Raw genomic sequence first — 21102 nt, 5'->3', positions numbered from 1 at the left:
TACCCCAAAAACCCAAAACTGACCCTGAACCCTAAAAATATCCCTGTACCCCAAAAACCCAAAACTGACCCTGAACCCTAAAAATACCCCTTTACCAAAAAACCCAAAACTAACCCTGAACCCTAAAAATACCCCTTACCCAAAAACTGAAAACTGACCCTCAACCCTAAAAATACCCCTTTACCCAAAAACTGAAAACTGACCCTGAACCCTAAAAATACCCCTTTACCCAAAAACTGAAAACTGACCCTGAACCCTAAAAATACCCCTTTACCCAAAAACTGAAAACTGACCCTGAGCCCTAAAAATACCCCTTTACCCAAAAACTGAAAACTGACCCTGAACCCTATAAACACACAACCCGCTACAGAAAATAAATTAAAAAAATTAATTATTTATCAATTATTTATTTTAAATTAATTACCAATTATATTTTAATTATTTACCAATTATTATTTAATTAACAATTAGATTAAATTTACATAATTAATTAATTATAATTAAATTACTTCCCACCCTATTCCCCTATAAACACACAACCCGCTACAGAAAATAAATTACTAAAAATTAATTATTTATCAAGTAATCGTTTTTAATTAATTAACTATTATATTTTAATTAATTACCAATTATTATTTAAGTAACAATTACATTAACTTTACATAATTAATTATTTATAATTAAATTACTTCCCACCCTATTCCCCTATAAACCCACAACCCGCTACAGATTTATATTACTCAAATATTATTAAATATTAATAACTTACCTTATTTTCGATATTTTTGTTGTCTATATTTTTTCTAGTCTATATTATGTCTAGTCTATATTTTTGAATCGATATTTTGGCTATTCTAGTCGATATTAGTCGATATTTTTGTTGTCTATATTTTGTCTAGTCTATATTTTGTCCAGTCTATATTTTTTACTCGATATTTTGTCCAATCGATATTTTGGACTCGATATTATGTCTGTTTACCAAGAAACCAGTATCTAGCACATGTTGTAATAATTATAACACTATTTGTTATGTACACAGAAATACAATACAGTAAACATATCCTTTTTATAAATATCTTTTACAGCATGATGGTACAGTCCTGAGGAAGGCACTTTAAGAGTGTCGAAACGCGTAAACAGCAGACAGGAAACCATCCAACAATTTTTAAAAAAAGGTTACTTGTATGATTGAAGTTATGCATATGCTATAATGCTTTTTTATCTTTTGTGTAAAATGATGTATCAATTTTATCGAATGTGTTTATAATATGTATTAAATCTGTATTTTGATATGTACAAACAATAGTGTAATATATTTTTTCTTCTTGTGGTTTAGCCACCCTTTATGTGCTAGCTGTTTTTAAACAAATTTGCCTGGGTATTTTACTCACACATGCTATTTGCCCTGACCCAGGAAATCGAACTGTATCAGGGGGTCCTTGTTGTCTCGCATATTGCTACCCACGGTTCATCCGTGTGGGACCTTATAGTTTTTCTATAGTACATATACCGCTAATAGATAATAAGTGATTTCCATAATTCTGAATTGAATGTTGTAGAAGGTTGTGTCTGAAAATTAGTAATTGTACTATTACTTTCTAAAACCTTTCCTCTCTTTACCCTTTTCTCTACACACTCTGCACCAATATTTAATCATGGCCCAAATGGAAACATTCGGTTTCTCAGATGAGGACTTTGCCACATTAGTAGGCATCACAATACCACAGAACCAGAGTTCAGCTTCAGTGTTTCAAAACAATAGTGATATAGGGAAGTTATCTAATTTAAGGAAGAAAATTATTAGAATAGAAGCACATGGCGAGTTCATGTTGAATTATTTAAAGGCAGGTATTATACCTCTAGGCCTTAAAATTAGAAACATCCCAGGCTTATTCGTTGATGTCAAAAATTTCTCCACAAATGGAGTATGATCGCGAGCAGGTGCTCGCTTGATCTTATGATCCTTATTATAGCAATATCTAAGGAATTAGCTGCAGATATAAAAAAGGAAATAGAGGAATTAGAAGACAAAATAAAGAAATCCACCACCCTAGAGGAAGCTGAAAATCAATTAGAAGCCTTAAAAAAAAGGTATTGTATCTTTCTCTGAATATCTCGCAAAGAGGAAACAAGAGAAGTTTGTTAAAGATAAAAGGTTCTACACGATAGAACGAACTTATCCATATCTAGGAGAGAGTTTTTACAAAACAGAATACCAACAAGGAGGAAGCAATTATAACCAACCTAAAATTAACACCTTTTCAGACTCTTCTGATCCAGAATCAGATGGTGACTCAAATTATCATGAAGAGGGCCCATATAATCCCAACAATGGACGTAGAAACCAACGCCAACCTTTTTTAGGATTTCGCGGAGCGAAACGAGGGCGACAACGAGTGCGCTTTCAGCCCCAATCGCGAGGCCACTATCAAGCCCACAAACCCCATCAATACCCTGTAGAGCCGCAACAATATCTGGAGACTCGCAACAAACAGTACCAGAGGCAATGGCTATAATACCCATTTTTAATCTTTCAAATCATACTCTGTCAAAGTCAGATGTCTCTATCCTAACAAAAGGTCTTTCATTCGTACCCCACTCAAATGTCAATGTATTCGAACTCTATCAGGATATACATTCCTTCTTTAGACAGGTGAGACTACATAAGTTTTTCTCAAACAAAGATGAGCTACTACCAGAAATAAATATGAACAATATCGTATCTTTACCATCCACTTTTACTCCGGCTTTGGACCAGCTTGGCCCTGAGATGGCTATCTTTGAAAAGGTTGTGATCAATAAATTAAAATCAGCTCTTCAATATATACCCAAGCCTGTATACAATATCTCAAAAGATGAACATACATCTCTTCTTAACCTTAAAAATAACAAATCAATCACAATCAAAAGCAGTGACAAGGGGGGTGGTATTGTTCTGATTGACTCCGTCAACTATGAAACAAACATGCTAGCTATGCTGAATGATCCAACTTTTTATAAAAAGGTCACTAAGAACCCTACAGAGAGAGTAATCAAATCCTTTCAAAAAATAACTACTCAAGCTTTAAACAAAAATATCATTACCAAAAAAGAACATGAATTTCTTAACAAATCCCAAAGAAAAATAGCTTGCATTTATGGCACACCAAAAATGCACAAAAACGAAGTAAACCCACCCTACCGTCCGATTGTATCTACCATTGGAACCCCCACTGAGGCACTATCCAAATATCTGGATAACATCCTAAGACCCTATATTCAGTTTACCCCTTCCGATATAAAAGATACCTGGGCAATCATTTCAAAGGTTGAACATCTCCCTTTCGATAAAAATAAAGATCTGTTGGTCACGTTGGATGTTGAATCCCTCTATAGCAACATTCTTCAGAAAGGAGCTATAGAGGCTACAAGCTGGTTTATTGACCTTCATAAGATCCCATGCAATAAACCTTTCATCCTACAATGTCTATCAGTGGTACTTGAAGAAAATGTGTTCCAATTTGGAGAACATCTGTACCAACAAACAAAAAGTGTAAGCATGGGGGCAGCAATAGCCCCATCGATAGCCAATATCTAAGTGGCTAGGTTTGAACTTCATCATATACATAACGAGATGGCACCATTCTATGAGTCTGTTTCCCATTGGTACCGGTTTATTGACGATATATTCTTTATATGGACCAATGGGGAACAGACTCTACAAGAATTCTTGGAATGGATTAATCTGGCAGATAGTAATCTCCGGTTCACTGCCCAGATTGACGCCACGAAAGTGGAGTTCCTTGACATATATATTAAGAATGAATCTGAAACTCTGATGGTTGACTTATACACCAAGTCAACAGCAAGGAATACACTGCTTCACTTCAGTAGCTACCATCCTAGAAATCAAAAAGATGGGATACCATTCCCACAGTTTCTGAGAGTGCAGCGAAACTGCACAAACATTAAAGATTATGACAATTAGGCTATAAAAATGAAAGAGAGGTTCTTTGCTCGCGGATATCCGAACCGCTTGATACGTGAGGCATATAAGCGAGCAAGATACTTCGATCGTGATGCTCTGTTTAATTCAAACAAACAACAGAAAGAACAAAAGTTGGTCTGCGTAACAAAACACTCTCCTTTAAATGCCACAGTCAGACAGATAATCAACTCAAACTGGCACTTACTAAACATACAACCAACACAACCTAAACTGCCAAAACCTATGTATGCGCACCGACGCAACAAAAATTTGAAAGATCTAGTGGTCAGGTCACGCTTCAATGGAACCATTAATACTGTTCCCTTTGTACAGACATCACTAAATGGATAAAATGCCATTAAGGGCACCTCCAGATGTGGCACATGCCAATCCTGTGATGGCATAATAACAGGTGAAACATTCACATTTAACCAAGTACGAATACAAGCCAAGGAGCTATGGACATGCAATACAACCAATATTGTATATCTGATATTGTGCCCATGTAACTTAGGTTACGTTGGAGAAACTGCTAGAACCATGAAACTCCGTCTAACGGAACATAGATCGGCGATCAAAACAAAAAAACTAACAGCCCCACTGGCATCCCATTTTTCAGAATTCCATCACTCTCCATCCCAAATTCGATGGTGCATTTTAGAGAAGATTCATATAAACAACAACAATGGTGTAGATAAAATTAGGAAGAAAAGAGAGGTATATTGGATCTTTACCCTCAATACATTTACCCAGGGCTTGAATAATGATCTACCGTGGATAAATGCCATCTTATAAGATGGACATATATGTCTGCCAACCTCTGAACATTAAGCAAATGATAGAAGCAGACTAATAATATTGAGTATCCCGTATTTAAAGACCCTCTCAAGCATGACCACAGTAGCTGGTATATGCACCTCATTTATGGTAGTTATTCGCTCGTTTTTTCAGAGAAACTAAGCAGCAAATATACCAATAATAAATGCTAAATGAAAGGCAATATTTGACGGGGTAACTTCGTGTATCCAGTGATATGTAGACCACAGTAGCTGGCATATGCGCTTTATTTTGTGGTAATTATTCACTCATTTTTTCCTGAGAAGAACAAAGCAGTGAATATGCCAAAAGTAAACATTAAATGAATGGTGACAGATGACAGGGTAACCTCGTGTATCCAGTAATATGTAGGCAGGGTGTTTGATGGAAGCATAACACAACCAGCAAACCAGTAGTCCTGCCGCTTTAAAAATGCACAGAAAAAATCTGTTGGACCAATCAGCTGCTCTGATAAATAGACCAGTAGGAAAGTGCGAAACTAATTATTTGCCTGAATACTGGAAACGCCGGGACGCCGCATGAGCCGGTCCGCCGAAGAGAACAGAAATATAGGTAAAACCTTTGCACCCTCGAACTAAATGCGTGTAGTTCTCCTTAATTTTAAATTAGCGAGTCACATTATAACGTCAGTCTTATTCGCCTCTATTGTTTCAGCTGTTGTGTAAGCGCCAAACTACCCCTGCGCCCGAATAGCACACACCACTGAGACGTTGCTCCAGTCGTTTTGTTTTTTCTAACAATACAAAAACAGGTAAATCTATAGCAGACTTACACCATATGTGTTAAGCTCTGTCCTGGTTTATAATATGCTGGCCAGAATACAAATGCCCGTTTTCTTGCCGTTCAGATCAAATTATTCTGTAGAAACACTGGGACTAATTATTGACACATATTACAGCAGGTCGTCCACTTCGAGAGATTACTTAGGTAAATAATAAAGTCACCGCTGAAACCATAATGAAACTGTAAGAAACTTTAAATAAGAATAGTGAACAAAATCTGTTTTTTTCAATAGATATATGACCGCATGTACTCTAACCATATCGGATATATATCGAGCAATGTATCTTGACAACAGCAAAAATTTACGATCGTCTTACAAACACAGTAAGGTACGTTCTAAAGCTATAGTAACAACTATATAAATATTTACAGGTATCGGGGACCAAGGGCATGCTAACAATAAATAGGAACTGGATTAATACTATAAACGCTGTTCCAGACGAAGAAAATGCAGGTAGCAAATAACCACCTTTGATCCACTGTAAGTTTAATACCAGCCCCGTATATTTCAACAAGAGGTATAAAAGTTAAAATAGAATCTTTCTAGTAGATGCATAAAACATGTACCGGTAGTAAGTATAGTTCCTAGATGATCAGTTTATAATTAGCGAATACTGTTTTCACATTACAGATCTGGTCTACATCGATATTTACATCAAACCTTGCGGTATCTTGGCATCTATCGGCTATAACAACTGATTTTTATTCGTTTCTGTCTGAATAATTGGTAAGCATATATGGTATATTTTTAAGACATGAATGCTAAAAACATAAGGTTCATAATTAAAAGAGACTTCACATACCTTGACAGTATACAAAAATGTAGTTAGTCATTAGAATTTTTATATACTGTGTAATGTATTTGAAATTAGGCCAGTGTCGCCAGACGGTAATCAAGGATAATATAAATAGCCAAAAATTTCTAGTGAATAGTCAATACAGGAGCCTAACATACAACTGCATAATACAAGATAAACACCTTTTTCCTATTATCCCTCTATCAACCTGGTCCCCAATCCTAATCATGTAATCCTTTTCTCTCTTTTCCTTATCTTTTTTCTTCTTTTTTCTTCTGGTATATTTAGGATATTTAAATATGGATCAAAAATGACCAAATGAAATAACCAGTATGCTTCTAGATAAATAGAATGAGTTGCAACTGCAGTATTGCTATCTATGTGCAAAGAAAAAATCATGTTACACGTAGAAATCATGGTAATGTTATATAGGATAGACACTATGATATATGTAAGCGGTATTATCAACCTATGAAGAAACCAGTATCTAGCACATGTTGTAATAATTATAACACTATTTGTTATGTACACAGAAATACAATACAGTAAACATATCCTTTTTATAAATATCTTTTACAGCATGATGGTACAGTCCTGAGGAAGGCACTTTAAGAGTGTCGAAACGCATAGACAGCAGACAGGAAACCATCCAACAATTTAAAAAAAAAGATTACTTGTATGATTGAAGTTATGCATATGCTATAATGCTTTTTTATCTTTTGTGTAAAATGATGTATCAATTTTATCGAATGTGTTTATAATATGTATTAAATCTGTATTTTGATATGTACAAACAATAGTGTAATATATTTTTTCTTCTTGTGGTTTAGCCACCCTTTATGTGCTAGCTGTTTTTAAAAAAATTTGCCTGGGTATTTTACTCACACATGCTATTTGCCCTGACCCAGGAAATCAAACTGTATCTGGGGGTCCTTGTTGTCTCGCATATTGAAATTCTTTATGCACCCTACTTGATCTTTAAAAACTTCCTTAAAATCTTCAAGCAAGTCCTTATAGTCAATTTCCGAACTTTCCACACTCATGACCTCCATACTCCTCACCTTAATGAGATTTTCATCCCCTGGTACCAAATACAGACCCATTTTTGCGAGATCCTTCCACCCCACAATATTTTCCCCCTTAATTGCAACATAAACTTTCGTCATAATACATCGACCAAGAATTTCAACCTTTGACAAAAAGAACCCCAACATGTGAATGTCCTTTTCTCCAAACGCCTTTGGATTAATATCAGGGGGAGCTAAGTGAACATCCTTGCCCCAATTCTCATAAAAATAAGAGTCACGTAAATTTTTTATCGGAGAACCCGAATCTCCCATCACTGTTGTCTGAACTCCATCAATCAACGCCTCGCAAAAGGGACCATTATTCTCCAAAAGATCTTTCTTATCATCCAGAGTAAGCAGCAAATTGTCAAAATCTTCCGAACAGGACTCCAAACTGCTGCTCACATTGCTAATCTGAACCACTCTTTTTTGCGCCTTACAAAACTTTTGAAAGTGGCCAAACCTTTTGCAATTCAAACACCACTTATTCAAAGCGGGACAATTAGGAAAGTTAGCAATGTGAAATTTTGATCCACATCTGCAGCAAAAAATTTGAGGCTTTCTTTGAACTGACACTGATGGTGTAGCTGTTTTTTTTTCGCCGACCTTTCCACCTATAGCCAGAACCAACCTCATCAGCGGAATCCTCTTGCTGATAAAATATATTAACTTTAGCAGCACTAGCTTGTAAAGCTTTAGTAGAAATAGTGGACCTTTCAATGCCGAGAGCCAAGTCAACTACTTCCGACAGAGGAGGATTTTTACAACTTAAAATCCTTTCTTGAATTTTATGTGAAGAACAATTAAAAACATATTGGTCCCTAATCATATCATCAACTGTTGGACCAAATTCACAAGTTATAGCCAACACTCTCAATGCAGAAATATACTCCTCCACTTTCTCCTCTTCTTTTTGTTTTCGTTTATAAAACTTAAGTCGCTCCAACATAATGTTAGGTGTTTCTGAAAACTGTTTTTTAAGTCTCTCTATAGCCTCCAAATAGACATTCCAACGTCCATCCCCAGACCCAGACTGACCAGGTGGGAGTGGAATAGGAGGTAAACCCTGAAAAATACGCTGTGCAGCCAAACCCAAACTGCCAAAAAGAAGAGCATATTTCCTTTCAGGAGAAAAATCTGTTGCATCAATGGCTACTATATGGTTTACGGAAAGCCCAAACCACTCAGACCATAACAGGTTGGGCTTACCCGGCTTTGCCAAAAATGGAGGAGGTTGCGTAAGTTGACTAATTTGTTGTTGGTTTGAAGCCATCTTCAAATTGCCCCAAAATTGCAGCTAAATGAAAGATGATATTATTTTGAAACAGGACCTTGACACAGTCTTTCAGACAAATTGAAACTTTGTGATCCCAAATACCTTGTTATAGGTTTATAACAAAACACAGCTTTCAATAGTTCCACGAAGAAACCGTGACTCAAATTGCTAAAATGAAAAGAAATAAATAGTGCCAAAATCTCCGAGTTGTATCTCCAATTCGCCCAAAACAGGTGTGTGTATCACCGCGAAACACAGACATCCAGCCGTGAAGACATCGGACATCTAGACGTGAAGAAATGGGAGCTTGACACGCAGCACGTTGTCAAGGAAACTGCAGCCACTTTCCATACTTAAAATGGCCGCTCCGTCACGTAATCAGCGACAGCACGCTTTCCCGGACCCTTGCCAGGGTCCTTTGTGCCAACGCGCTACTGTGACGTCACAGAAACCCAACTGCTCTCGGCCGTTGGCCTCAGCTCGAGCCTCCGCTCGAGCCTCCAACGACTCCAAGATCAAAGACTTCAAAAGTCAAAAATGGGTCCTACCGGTCTTTTCCGTGAACAACTAAAGACCGGTTCCAGCCCAAAGATAGCACTAAAGATTTCCACTTTCAGGATAACGAGTGGCCTTCAGCGGGTTCCAGCGAGAAACTTGCAGGTGGCAAAAGAAACTCCCAGCGTTGCCAAATGTTAAAAGAAGAGACTCCTCGAAGTTATAAGTAGATTGAGCGTATTCTTCTTTATTCGGTTCAGCGGTTTCTTAAGCCACGGTGCGGAGCAGTGTGTTCCCTCGGATCACGATCACCAACAGCTGATCGAATCCACGGGAACACACACTCCAAGTACATCATTGCATTCTTATCAAACACATTCTAAATGAGATGACATGCTCAACATTCCCTTAAGCCCCTTAAGACACCAGTCCACTACAGCCTAACACGTACTAAAAGCAGGTGTTGGGAGACCTGCGATTGACGCGTTTATCGCAGGTCTCCTTCTCCCAACGCCTGTCTTGTGAATAAGGTAATCCCACCATTAACCACATTTTTCATGTGGTTGGATGCGGGAATGCCCACCCTGCATCTCATTAGTGTTATTCATCGTCCTCAGCGTGGGGGCGATGAATAACGCATGAAATGCGTCGCTAACCGGAGTTAGCGACGCATTGATAATAGGGCGATAATTAATTCATGTGTTAGCAACCGGTAAAAGGTCGCTAACACATGAATTAAGGCCCTTGATATTATGCCCAAAAATTTGTTTTGATGAAAGTAAAAGAGTAAAGGAATGGAAAGTAATGGTTGGTGATTTGGTTTGGGTCAGAGCGGATCACTGAAATAATATCGAGGGACAAAATATCGACTTGCCAAAATATCGTGGACAAAATATCGACAGTCAAAATATCGAGTTTGTATCTACAAACAGGTAAGTACAAAAATATCGAGTACAAAATATCGTTAACAATAATATAGATGTAAAAAATATCGACTTTATTAAAAACAGTGTTAAATTAAATTAATATTAAATTTAAATTACTAAAATATACTTAAAACTACTTAAATTAAATTATAATAATTAAATAATAAATGAAAATAATAAAAATAATTTTTTACAATCTTATTTGTTGACCCTGAACCCTAAAAATACCCCTTTACCCAAAAACCCAAAACTGACCCTGAACCCTAAAAATACCCCTTTACCCAAAAACCCAAAACTGACCCTGAACCCTAAAAATACCCCTTTACCCAAAAACTGAAAACTGACCCTGAACCCTAAAAATGCCCCTTTACCCAAAAACTGAAAACTGACCCTGAACCCTAAAAATACCCCTTTAGCCAAGAACTGAAAACTGACCCTGAACCCTAAAAATAGCCCTTTACCCATGAACTGAAAACTGACCCTGAACCCTAAAAATACCCCTTTACCCATGAACTGAAAACTGACCCTGAACCCTAAAAATACCCCTTTACCCTAAAACTGAAAACTGACCCTGAACCCTAAAAATGCCCCTTTACCCAAAAACTGAAAACTGACCCTGAACCCCAAAAATACCCCTTTACCCTAAAACTGAAAACTGACCCTGAACCCTAAAAATGCTCCTTTACCCAAAATTTATCAATATTATTTAATTACCAATTAATTATTAATTAACAATAACAATAAAGTAAATATATTAGAACATTAGCTGTAATTATTTTAATAATTAATATTATTTTTTCCAAATTAATTACTTAAAAATAACACAAAATTATATATATTAAAAATTTACTCTAATTAATGTAATTAACTAATTACAATTAATTAATTAACAATTAATTACTAATACAAAATATGTTCAAAATTATATTAATTAATTAACTAATTAATATTAATTAATTATCAATTAATTATTAATTAAAAATATTAACAAACATATATTAATTAATTAATTATTATTAAATTACTTCCCACCCTATTCCCCTATAAACCCACAACCCGCTACAGAATTACATTACGCAATTATTATAAAAACAAAATTCATTTAATAAAATATTTTATAACATTAATACACACTATTCACACATATTATTACATAAAAATACACTATAAAATATTATATATTATTAAAAATTCGATATTTTTGCTATCTATATTTTATACAGTCGATATTACTTCACTTACCTGAAAAACGATATTTTTGTAGTCGATATTATGTCCAGTCGATATTTTGTCCAGTCTATATTTAAAACTCGATATTATGTCCAGTCGATATTTTGGAGTCGATATTTTGTCTGTACACCGGGTCAGAGCACCTGTTGGAGCTTCATCTTAGTCAAAATATTCTGCTCCTATGCATGTCATTAAATGTTTTAAAAATTCTGTAAAATAGAGAATGGCAAGATTTGGAATTTAAATCGTGTAGCCATTGTTAAATAATGTACTTTGAATAGGAATCTGTTCAATTGTAATTCATCCTGTTCTAATGAATCTGAAGAATCTCAAATCAGGAGTAGCACGCGTGTCAAGAAAACTCCTAACTATCTTAAAGACTATCAGCCTGATTCATCATACTCCCGTTTTGCGAGCCCCTAATAGCGATTCGTAGTGAATCGCTATTAAGGACTCGCAAAACGGGATTCATGTAGGAATATGAAAAAAAATGCGATTCCTACTAATTCCTTATTTGAGATTAGCAAATTGCTAATCGCAAATAAGATAGCGATTGAAAGGGTGCCAGGGGTGTCCAAAGGACACCCTGTAGCAACCCTTAAATGATAATATGAACAGGGGTTGCGCACACACATGTCCAAAAGACATGTGTGTGTGCAACATGCAACTCAGAAAAATGCTTTTAAAAGCATTTTTCTGAGTTATCGCTATTTACCACGAGGTTTGACCTCGCGGTAAATAGCGGCCCGAAATTGCGATTTCGCAATTTGTAAATGGATGATGAATTGCATTTAAGGAATCTCAAATAGAGATTCCTTAAATGTAATCCATTGCAAATTTGCGAAAACGCAATTACCGATTTTTGCATTTGGGATGATGAATCCCAAATGCAAAAATCTCACTCGCAAAGGGCCAGATTCTCAGAATCTGGCCCTTTGCGAGCCAAATTCAGCTTCATGAATTAGGCTGTTAGGGCCTTATTTTTGAAGGCCTTGCGCCGCCGGTGCGTCACTTTTAACATGGGAAAAAGTGACGCACCGGCGGCGCAAGGCCTTCATAAATAAGGCCCTATATAACTTAAATTGTATCTACTGCATTGTTCAATCATTTTCTTGTTCTGTATTTCATTTTTGTTTGTTGTATTTAATTTTGAGATTGAGCTTTTGTTATAAGAAAGAAGATGTGTAGTGTCCTCTCTCTATCTTCTGCATTTGTGAAGGTTCTGTGGAACCTAGAATGCTGTGGTTATGGATGTTCTTCAAGAGTCAGTTAATCCTGAGGTAGCTGATGGAAGGGGTGTCACTGAATAAACTTCTGAACAACTTCTCTCATCTTTGTTTGTTTATTGAGAACTTTTCACTGTGCACCAGCACAAATCATATGTGAAATTTCTAACAAGTTAGCGTATAAAGAAAATGAAGCGAGTGATTCATATGCTTTTTCTTTTTTCTTTAATCCACAACGCCCAGTCAAAACGTGTTTTGTCGATACGGGTTGACCCCACGACTTCTACAGGGCTGTCAGGCTCTTTAGTTCCTAATTTAGATGCTCTCTCCGCCGGTTCTACTTCCGACCCGGCTGGTCATTTAGGGGCAGATTTATGTTAACTGGCGCGGATGCGCCAGTTAACATGCGCCACAGTGCGCCACAGCTACGCCACCCATGGTGCGCCGCATTTATGATGCGGCGCACCATGGGGCAAAAACGGCACAGATGCGTCACGCATCTGTGCCGTAAAAGTGACGCATTGCAGGAGTTGTGTCGCAAGCGCGACGCAGCTCCAGCAAGGCTTGGGGGTGCCCTATCTGACCAATGCTGCGTCAAGCCTTACGCCTGCTTCAAGCAGGCGCAGGGTTTTGACGCAGCATTGGCCTAAAAGTGACTGAGTGAAATCTTATAGATTTCACTCAGCCACTTTTGCGAGGCGCACCTGCCCCGGAACGCCCACCCTGCGCCGGAACGCCTACAAGCGGCGCAGGGCTTTACAACGTGACGCATCTGCCTAGATGCTTCACGTTGTAAATCGGTCGTAGGGATTCGCCACGTTTACGCCACAGTTGCGTGACGCAAATGTGGCGCATACACAACATAAATCTGCCCCTAAGTATAAAGATTTTTCCTGTATCCAGGGATTCCCCCAATGGTACCTGAGGTAAACCCTTGCAATAAGGACCCGTGTTTCTCCAATTATGGGTTGGTTTTCAGTGCGAGATTGCTAGTATTTAGAACTCCATTTAAAGACTCCCTTTTAGCTAGTGCGCTTCTATTCAGGATCCTGCCTTCCGAGTTCGGGGAGTGATAATTGTAGATTTTAACCTGTTTTTGTTGTAAAATATGTTTTAGGGGGCGAATGTAAATGCTCAAGAGGTAAGGGGACAGGGAAGAACCCTGAGGAACCACACAGTTCATGCTGGCAATGACAGAGCTATGTGGCGAAAGACGGACTGATTGCTTTTGGTCTTTTAAGAAGGATGTCATCTAGTTTAAGGCGACACCTCTGGGACCCTCTGCAGTAATTCGATCGGCTAAGATCTCATGCTCAACGGAATCGAATGCGCAGATAGACCCAGTAGAATCAGTGCATGAGTACATCCCTCATCAGCCTTTTCTTTTAGGTCAGCAATGACAGTTAGGTTTATTAATTCAGTGGAGTAAGATGGCCGAAAGCCTGCCTGGTAGGGGTCCATGAAATTGGTTTCTTCTATGAAGGAACTTAGGGGCATATTACCAAGAGGGGTGTTAGGTAATTTTTGCAGATTTAGCGCCCGTTTTCGGCCGCTAAGCGGTGATAATTCTATCGCCCTATTAGCAAGCTGTCGCTAACTGTTATTAGCAACAGCTTTTAGGCGATAGCGAGAGGTTTGGGGCCTGCTTTGCATGTCAGCGATGTTTATCGCTAATGACAAGCAAAGTGTGTGTACCCAACCAGTTAGCGACTGAAAGCAGTCGCTAACGTCGCTAGAGCCTATTAACAAGGCAGGCGTAGCGTTGGAAATATTCGCTCTAAGCGCGAATATCTCCAAATACTAACACCTGCCCAGACCAGTTCTTAGCCATGTTATCCAATGGGAGGTGGATAACATGGCTAAGAGCATTTTGTCGCTAATGCGTGAATATCGCTGTATTCTCACAATATTCACGCATTTCGCCGCTATCGCTGGATATTTTAGCACAATGGAGAAAAACGTTGCTAATAGCATGTTTTCTCCACTAACATATCCAGCAATAGGCAGTGATAAAAAAATCGTCGCTAAGGCTATTTAGCTACTTGTTGGTAATATATCCCTTAGATGTTTAGCAACGTGTGCCTCAAGAATTTTCTCAGGAAAAGTGAGAAGGATTTGGACCTAAAGTTGTCCAGCTTCCTGAGGTTCACACCTGTTTTTTTTTAAGCGGAATGATCACTGCTTCTTTGGAGGTTGATGGTACAACTCCTTGTGTGAGGGATGGGTTCAGGAGGGAGAGAATGCTCTCCGGGAAGGAAGTAAAAATACGTTTCTGAATTTGTAGAGGGCAAACATCTTTGGGAGAGCCAGATTTTACTTAGCTTAATAGTTCCATGAGTTGTTCTTTGTTTAAGTGAAGGAAGGTGACCACGGTATTAAGAATATTGTTTTCAGGTAGATTTTGCATATCTTTATGATTAGAAACAATGGATTCTTGTATTTTCTTTATTTTGTCTTAGAAGGAAATGTCATCACATACATTCTGTGATGGGGCGAGTTACTGGATTGGGGTTAGACAAGTCCCTTATATGTTGAAGATGTATTTTACTTTGTTATGGGTGTTTATGACTGTCAGTCAAAGAGATTTTTTTGCCTCCAAGATGGCTTTTTTGTTTTTTTCCAAACTGAGATTAAATAGCTCCTTGGATTCCGGTGAGCATGTTTTACGCCATTTCTGTTCGGCCTGGAGCGCTATTAAATTAGCAATTTTTAACTCAACTGAAAACCATTTTGATGCTTCATTTCATCTAGTATGAGTGGTTTGACTCTGTAGGGGGGGCATGTATATTGCTGGCCTTCGGTTTCCAGATTTCGTTCTCAAGATTGTCTACGTTATCTGACATGATGGGTCACTTGAGGGCCAGGGTTTTACAAAAAGAATTTGTGTTTATATGATTCCAGTCTCTGGTCATACATTTGGGAGGAATCATTGATTTGGGCAGCATAATATCACCCAATGTGAAACTAATTATGTGGTGGTCTGACCAGATGCAAGGGTGAATGACTAGATTCCGGAGAGTGAGGTTGATGGACCAAGCTTGATCAAGTGTGTGTCCTTTGATGTAACGTAACGCAGCGCAGTGCAAGCAGCTGTTTAGCGTTACATTTCTTTACACAGCAAAGCAAGGCCGCACACTTCATGCTGTCGTGTACTTCCTAAAAATATATAGGATCGGCACATTTGTTGGACAACCTAAACTAAGGGATTGGTGTCAAGACTGATTCCGGACACCCCCGCAGGATGTGTCGGACTATAGATCAGCTAGCTCAAAGTGCTACCATAACGCCCCTAACGTTACCCAGGAGCAAATCATTTCTGACAACCATCGAACATGACACCCCATGACCCTTCAGGTATCGTGGACGTGGAAACAGTTCAGTACTTTTTGCTTAGTCAATCATGCTCACTTAGTCACAGAGAGATAGACAGAATAAACGTTGGGGACGTTTTTAATAAGATAAGCATTTATTGAACCAGTGTCATCCATCTATACTACTATTATAAAGAGAGAACTTGTACCTTTTGGCCAGGTAAACTCGGGAACCACAGCACCAATCACACCACCCAATACAGCGTTGGAAAGGGCAGTTGCAGCAGAAGGACATAGGCTATGCAGACGCCCACCATATACATTTAAAATGTAAAGGAACCGTGCCAGCAAAGTAGTCCCTTGTGGGCGTGTCTGCATTGTGCTGTGGGTGTGTGCTGGGGGCGTGACAATCGCTGGGGGCATTCCGTCAAGAGTGTTGTTTTTTCTTCCCAGGTTCTATACATTCCTGCTCCCTTTAAATAGTAATTCAGTGGAGGTCTCATTCTCTTAGAACCACCCCAAGCACAGTTATGGGCAAAAATACAACTAAAAGGCCCTGCAAAGCATTATGGGATAAGCTTAGCATAATTTTTAGCATTCATGAAAGGGTTTCAATGTTTTTGAATTTTACTCATCAGGGACATCTTGGGACGATGAGGTGAACTGCAGCTTGATGTATAATATTTTAAATGCTATTGCATTTGCCTCATCAGGGACATCTAGGGACGGCGATGTGAACTGCAGCTTGATATATAATATTTTAAATGCTATTGCATTTGCATCATCAGGGACATCTAGGGACATGAGGTGAACTGCAGCTTGATATGTAATATTTTAAATGCTATTGCATTTGCCTCATCAGGGATATCTAGGGACCATGAGGTGAATTGCAGCTTGATGTATAATATTTTTAATGCTATTGCATTTGCCTCTTGGGGACAACTGGGGAGAACAAGGTGAACTGCAGCTCTTTGTAGAATTATTTGGATACTATAATATTCACTTCCTACTGCTAATCTCGTTCCATAATGGTTTGCAGGGGCTTGATCTCAAAATCATCACCTCTCTCACTGCTTTCTGGAAGCTAATTTCACTTTTGTGAAATGACTATGTGCATTTTAGCATGTAGAAATACTTGTTATTTTACCTTGAATATATGAGGTTTCTGTTTTATTAATTGGAAATCTAACGGAACGAAATATTGCGGATTTATTGTACCAAGTTCGCGCCAATTCCGCCCACCCATACTTTAAATACCCCTGCACCCCATAATCATAACCCACCCTTACTCTATAAATACCCCAACACCCTTAAACACTAACCCATCTTAACCCTATAAATCTACCCTGTACCCCAAAACCCAAACCTATTCCTAAACCCTAAAAGTACCCCTGTACCCCAAAACCAAAACCTAGCCCTAAACCCTATAAATACCCCTGTACCTCAAAACCCAAACATACCCCTGAACCCAAAAAATACCCCTGTACCCCAAAACCCAAACTTGCCCCTGAACGCTAAAATACCCCTGTACCCCAAAACCCAAACCAGGCCCATAACCCTTAAAATACCCCTGTACCTCAAAACCCAAACCTACCCCTGAACCCTAAAAATACCCCTGTACCCCAAAACCCAAACCTAGCCCAGAACCCTTAAAATACCCCTGTACCCCAAAACCTAAACCTACCCCTGAACCCTAAAAATACCCCTATACCCCAAAACCCAAACCCAGCCCTGAACCCTAAAAGTACCCCTGTACCCCATAACCCAAAACTATATCTGAACCATTAAAATACCCAAACACCGCAAAACATATACCTCAGTACCCCAAAACATATACCCCTATACCCATACTTGCCTTATCCAAACATTTTTAAAAAACATGCTTTTACCATTCATGCATTTACAACGAATTCAGTTGTAAATATATGCGTGGTAAAAGCATATAAAATGTAATGCCATGCGTTATAATGGCATTGCGGAGTCATGGTATTTTCGTAATGAAAGCATGCAGAGTGATGGTATGCGGAAAGAAATTTGCGGAATAATGGGTGTTTACCCTCCCCCGTAAGTACATTGGTGGCACGGCGGCCCACATCTCCAGCAACATATTTATATTTTTTCACCACCAATTGGAAAAAAGCACAGGTCTCTCTCATTGATGCCCAGCACCGACATACACTTTTAGACACACCTCCCACCACAAGTTCTAGAATTGCGAACTTTAGAGATGGGGAGCTACGTTAGAATCTCGGCATCAGCTCCACATCCTGTGATTCCAGGCAAATCGCTTTGTCTCCCGGTGCCTACCACAAATCAATGTGTTCTTCTGTAATGTAAATTGTGCTCATGCCATGTTGTCGAGTTTGCGCTATATAATATTGCAAGGAAAATAAAGTAGGGAAACTCGAGTTCACACACTACTGAACGTGCACTCTTAAGTGCATCAGCAGTGCACTGTGAATCGGAGCGTTTCACAGGCCTGTCACAGATAAGAAATGCTATCAAAATGAAATCCTAAGAAACAATATACTACTGGCCGGCAGCAATTCATACCCGGACAACGTCGGGACGGGCTGCTAGTACTAATATAATAAAGAGAGAGCCAAAAACCTTTGAGGTGGGTAATCTCAGGAACCACAGCACCCAATACAGCGATGGAAAGGGCAGATGCAGCAGAAGGACATAGGCTATGCAGGCGCCCAACATATACATTTAAAAAGTAAAAATACCGTGCCAGCAAAGTAGTCCCTTGGGGCGTGTCTGCGTTGTGCTGTGGGCTTGTGCTGGGGGGGCGTGACAAATGCTAGGGGCGTGTGGTACATTCCACCCTTTGGGCTGGACTGTTCCCATGAGGCACAGAGTCAAGGTTGATTTGCATATGGCCATGTCTGAACTGGGGTGGTGTGGAGTGCAAAAAAACGATGGATTTAGGCCAAGATCTTTGTACTGGGGTGAATGTTTGACATTGTTCTGCATTCTGTCCATCAACTGTTGTTTTTGCATTAGTCACCCCGATTGTGATGGGTAATGTCAGACCTGAGTCCCATGCTCTCCACACCACTGGAGTCAAGCTATCCTGGCTGAAGATGGCAGATAGGCTGAAAGTGGTCCCAGGATGCATGAGTCTGGTCTAGGAAAGACTTGGCTTAGCAGTTTGGCCTGGATTGTTCTCATGAGGTGGTGTGTTGTGGAGTGGAGTGCATAAAAATGATGGACTTTGGCCCAGATGTCTGTATGACATTCTTCGGCATTCTATCTATCAACTGTTGTTTTTACATATCGCCCTTCGTGCCATGTCTCGTATCTGTACTGGGGGTGTGGGCAGTTGTGACAAAATCCTAACTTCTGTGAATACCAAAATTAATAAATTCATTCTGTGAATGCCAAAAGTAGTAAGTGCATTCTGTGAATACCAAAATAGTAGTAAGTTCAGGATTGAGTCTTAAGTTCATTCTGTGAATCGGGCCCTTCATGACATACCTTCTGGACCTCGTTATTCCACTGGTGACAATCTTATAGTGCAGATGATAACATGATCAATATCCCCTCTGCAAGAGTTGCCCACCAACATGGCTGAGCAGCATTGATCTCTGTTTTTTGGCATCTCCATGCACAAGTTAATCCTGAAGTGAGGAGGTACACATATTCCGCTCCAGAAATGTTCAAAAATTTCTTGAGAGAAGCACTGCCTGTGTTACTGCTGTATATCCTGACCAGTCAGTCTAGTCTTCTGCAATGGTGCACGGCTTCCTGAGTATGCTGTTTTCATCAGTATTCGGAGGCAGAGCCATCATCTTCGGCAGTAAGCTTTGCGTTGTAAGCCTTCTCCGAGGCTGGTATGTCATTCATGTCCGGCAGAGTGTGGCTACCCTGTGCTTGCTTATTCTGTCAGACGAAAGACTGGTTTACCTGTATTTACAGGTGAATGTCTTGTGGCACAGTTCATTGGATCATATTCTTCTTGGTACCCTGCGTATGAATGTGACATCACTTTACTAAGGTGGGTCAATATTTTACTGTTCTCGCTGTGTTTCGGTTCCTGCAATTGTATTGCTTCAAAGCTTGCACCAGCAGCAACACTTATTGCACTAGGTAACTCTGACACTAAACTTCGTCAAACGCAATAAGTTCATTGTGGGGACTGAATGTGATTCTGATTTTTAGTGTCTTAACTTCAGTTCATTACTATTACAAAGGGCCCTATTCACAGAATGAACTTAAGACTCAATCCTAAACTTACTACTATTTTGGTATTCACAGAATGCACTTACTACTTTTGGTAATCACAGAAGTTAGGATTTTGTCTTAAGTCTGTCTTAAGTCTGTCTTAAGTTTGTCTTAAGTCCTTTTTTCTGTGAATACCAAAAGTAGTAAGTTCATTATGTGAATGCCAAAAGTAGTAAGTGCGGGGCATATTACCAACAACTAGCGATAATTATCTCTATGTTGGTTTAAAGGCGATATTTTTATCGCCGAACTGCGGCGATTTTTATCGCTTAGGAACCTTTCTATTATCAAGGTTTATCTCCTAAGCGATAAAAATCCGCCGAAATTCATGAATATCGCTGAAAAATCAGCGATACTCATGCATTACCGAGCTAATGCTCTTAGCCATGATATCCACCTACCTTTGGATAACATGGTTTAAGAACTGCTCAGGGGCAGGTGTTAGCTTTTGGAGATATTTGTTGCGCTTTGCGCGAATATCTCCAAAAGTTGGTAATAGGAGATAGCGATGTTAGCGACTGTTTCCAGTCGCTAACATCTTGGCACGCCCACTTTGCATGTCATTAGTGATAAATATCACTGACATGCAAAGCGGGGCCCAAGATGGTCACTATCTCCTACTAGCTGTCGCTAACTGGTGTTAGCGACAGCTAGGTAATAGGGAGATTATTTTATCTCTGTTTTCTTGGCTTTTAAAGCCAAAAAGCGGAGATAAACCCCCTTGATAATATGCCCCTACATTCTTTGAATACCAAAATAGTAGTAAGTTTAGGATTTAGTCTTAAGTTCATTCTGTGAATCGGGCCCAAAGAGCACATCATGCTGTATGATTGATACTGGTCCCATCCTCCTAGGACCACCCCAGTCACAGTTATGGACATAAAATACAATCCCAACCAAAGGCCCTGCAAAGCATTATGGGACAATATTCGAGCGTGCAGTGAATATTATAGTATCCAA

General features: G+C 39.0%; 1 long non-coding RNA gene across 1 annotated transcript; it reads left to right on the top strand.

The window, feature by feature from the left end:
* Positions 1-5296: 5296 nt before the first annotated feature.
* On the top strand, positions 5297-9756 carry LOC147736429 (uncharacterized). Its single transcript, XR_015307555.1, has 6 exons — positions 5297-5356; positions 5459-5555; positions 5652-5731; positions 5820-5916; positions 6219-6314; positions 6964-9756. It is a non-coding gene; the product is annotated as an uncharacterized LOC147736429 (long non-coding RNA).
* Positions 9757-21102: the final 11346 nt, after the last annotated feature.

The sequence above is a fragment of the Lissotriton vulgaris genome, chromosome 1_2 (assembly GCF_964263255.1).
Source record: "Lissotriton vulgaris chromosome 1_2, aLisVul1.2, whole genome shotgun sequence".
NCBI classification, from domain to species: Eukaryota; Metazoa; Chordata; class Amphibia; order Caudata; family Salamandridae; genus Lissotriton; species Lissotriton vulgaris.
Note: the sequence above shows the minus strand (reverse complement) of the source record. Positions and strands in the feature narration are given on the sequence as shown.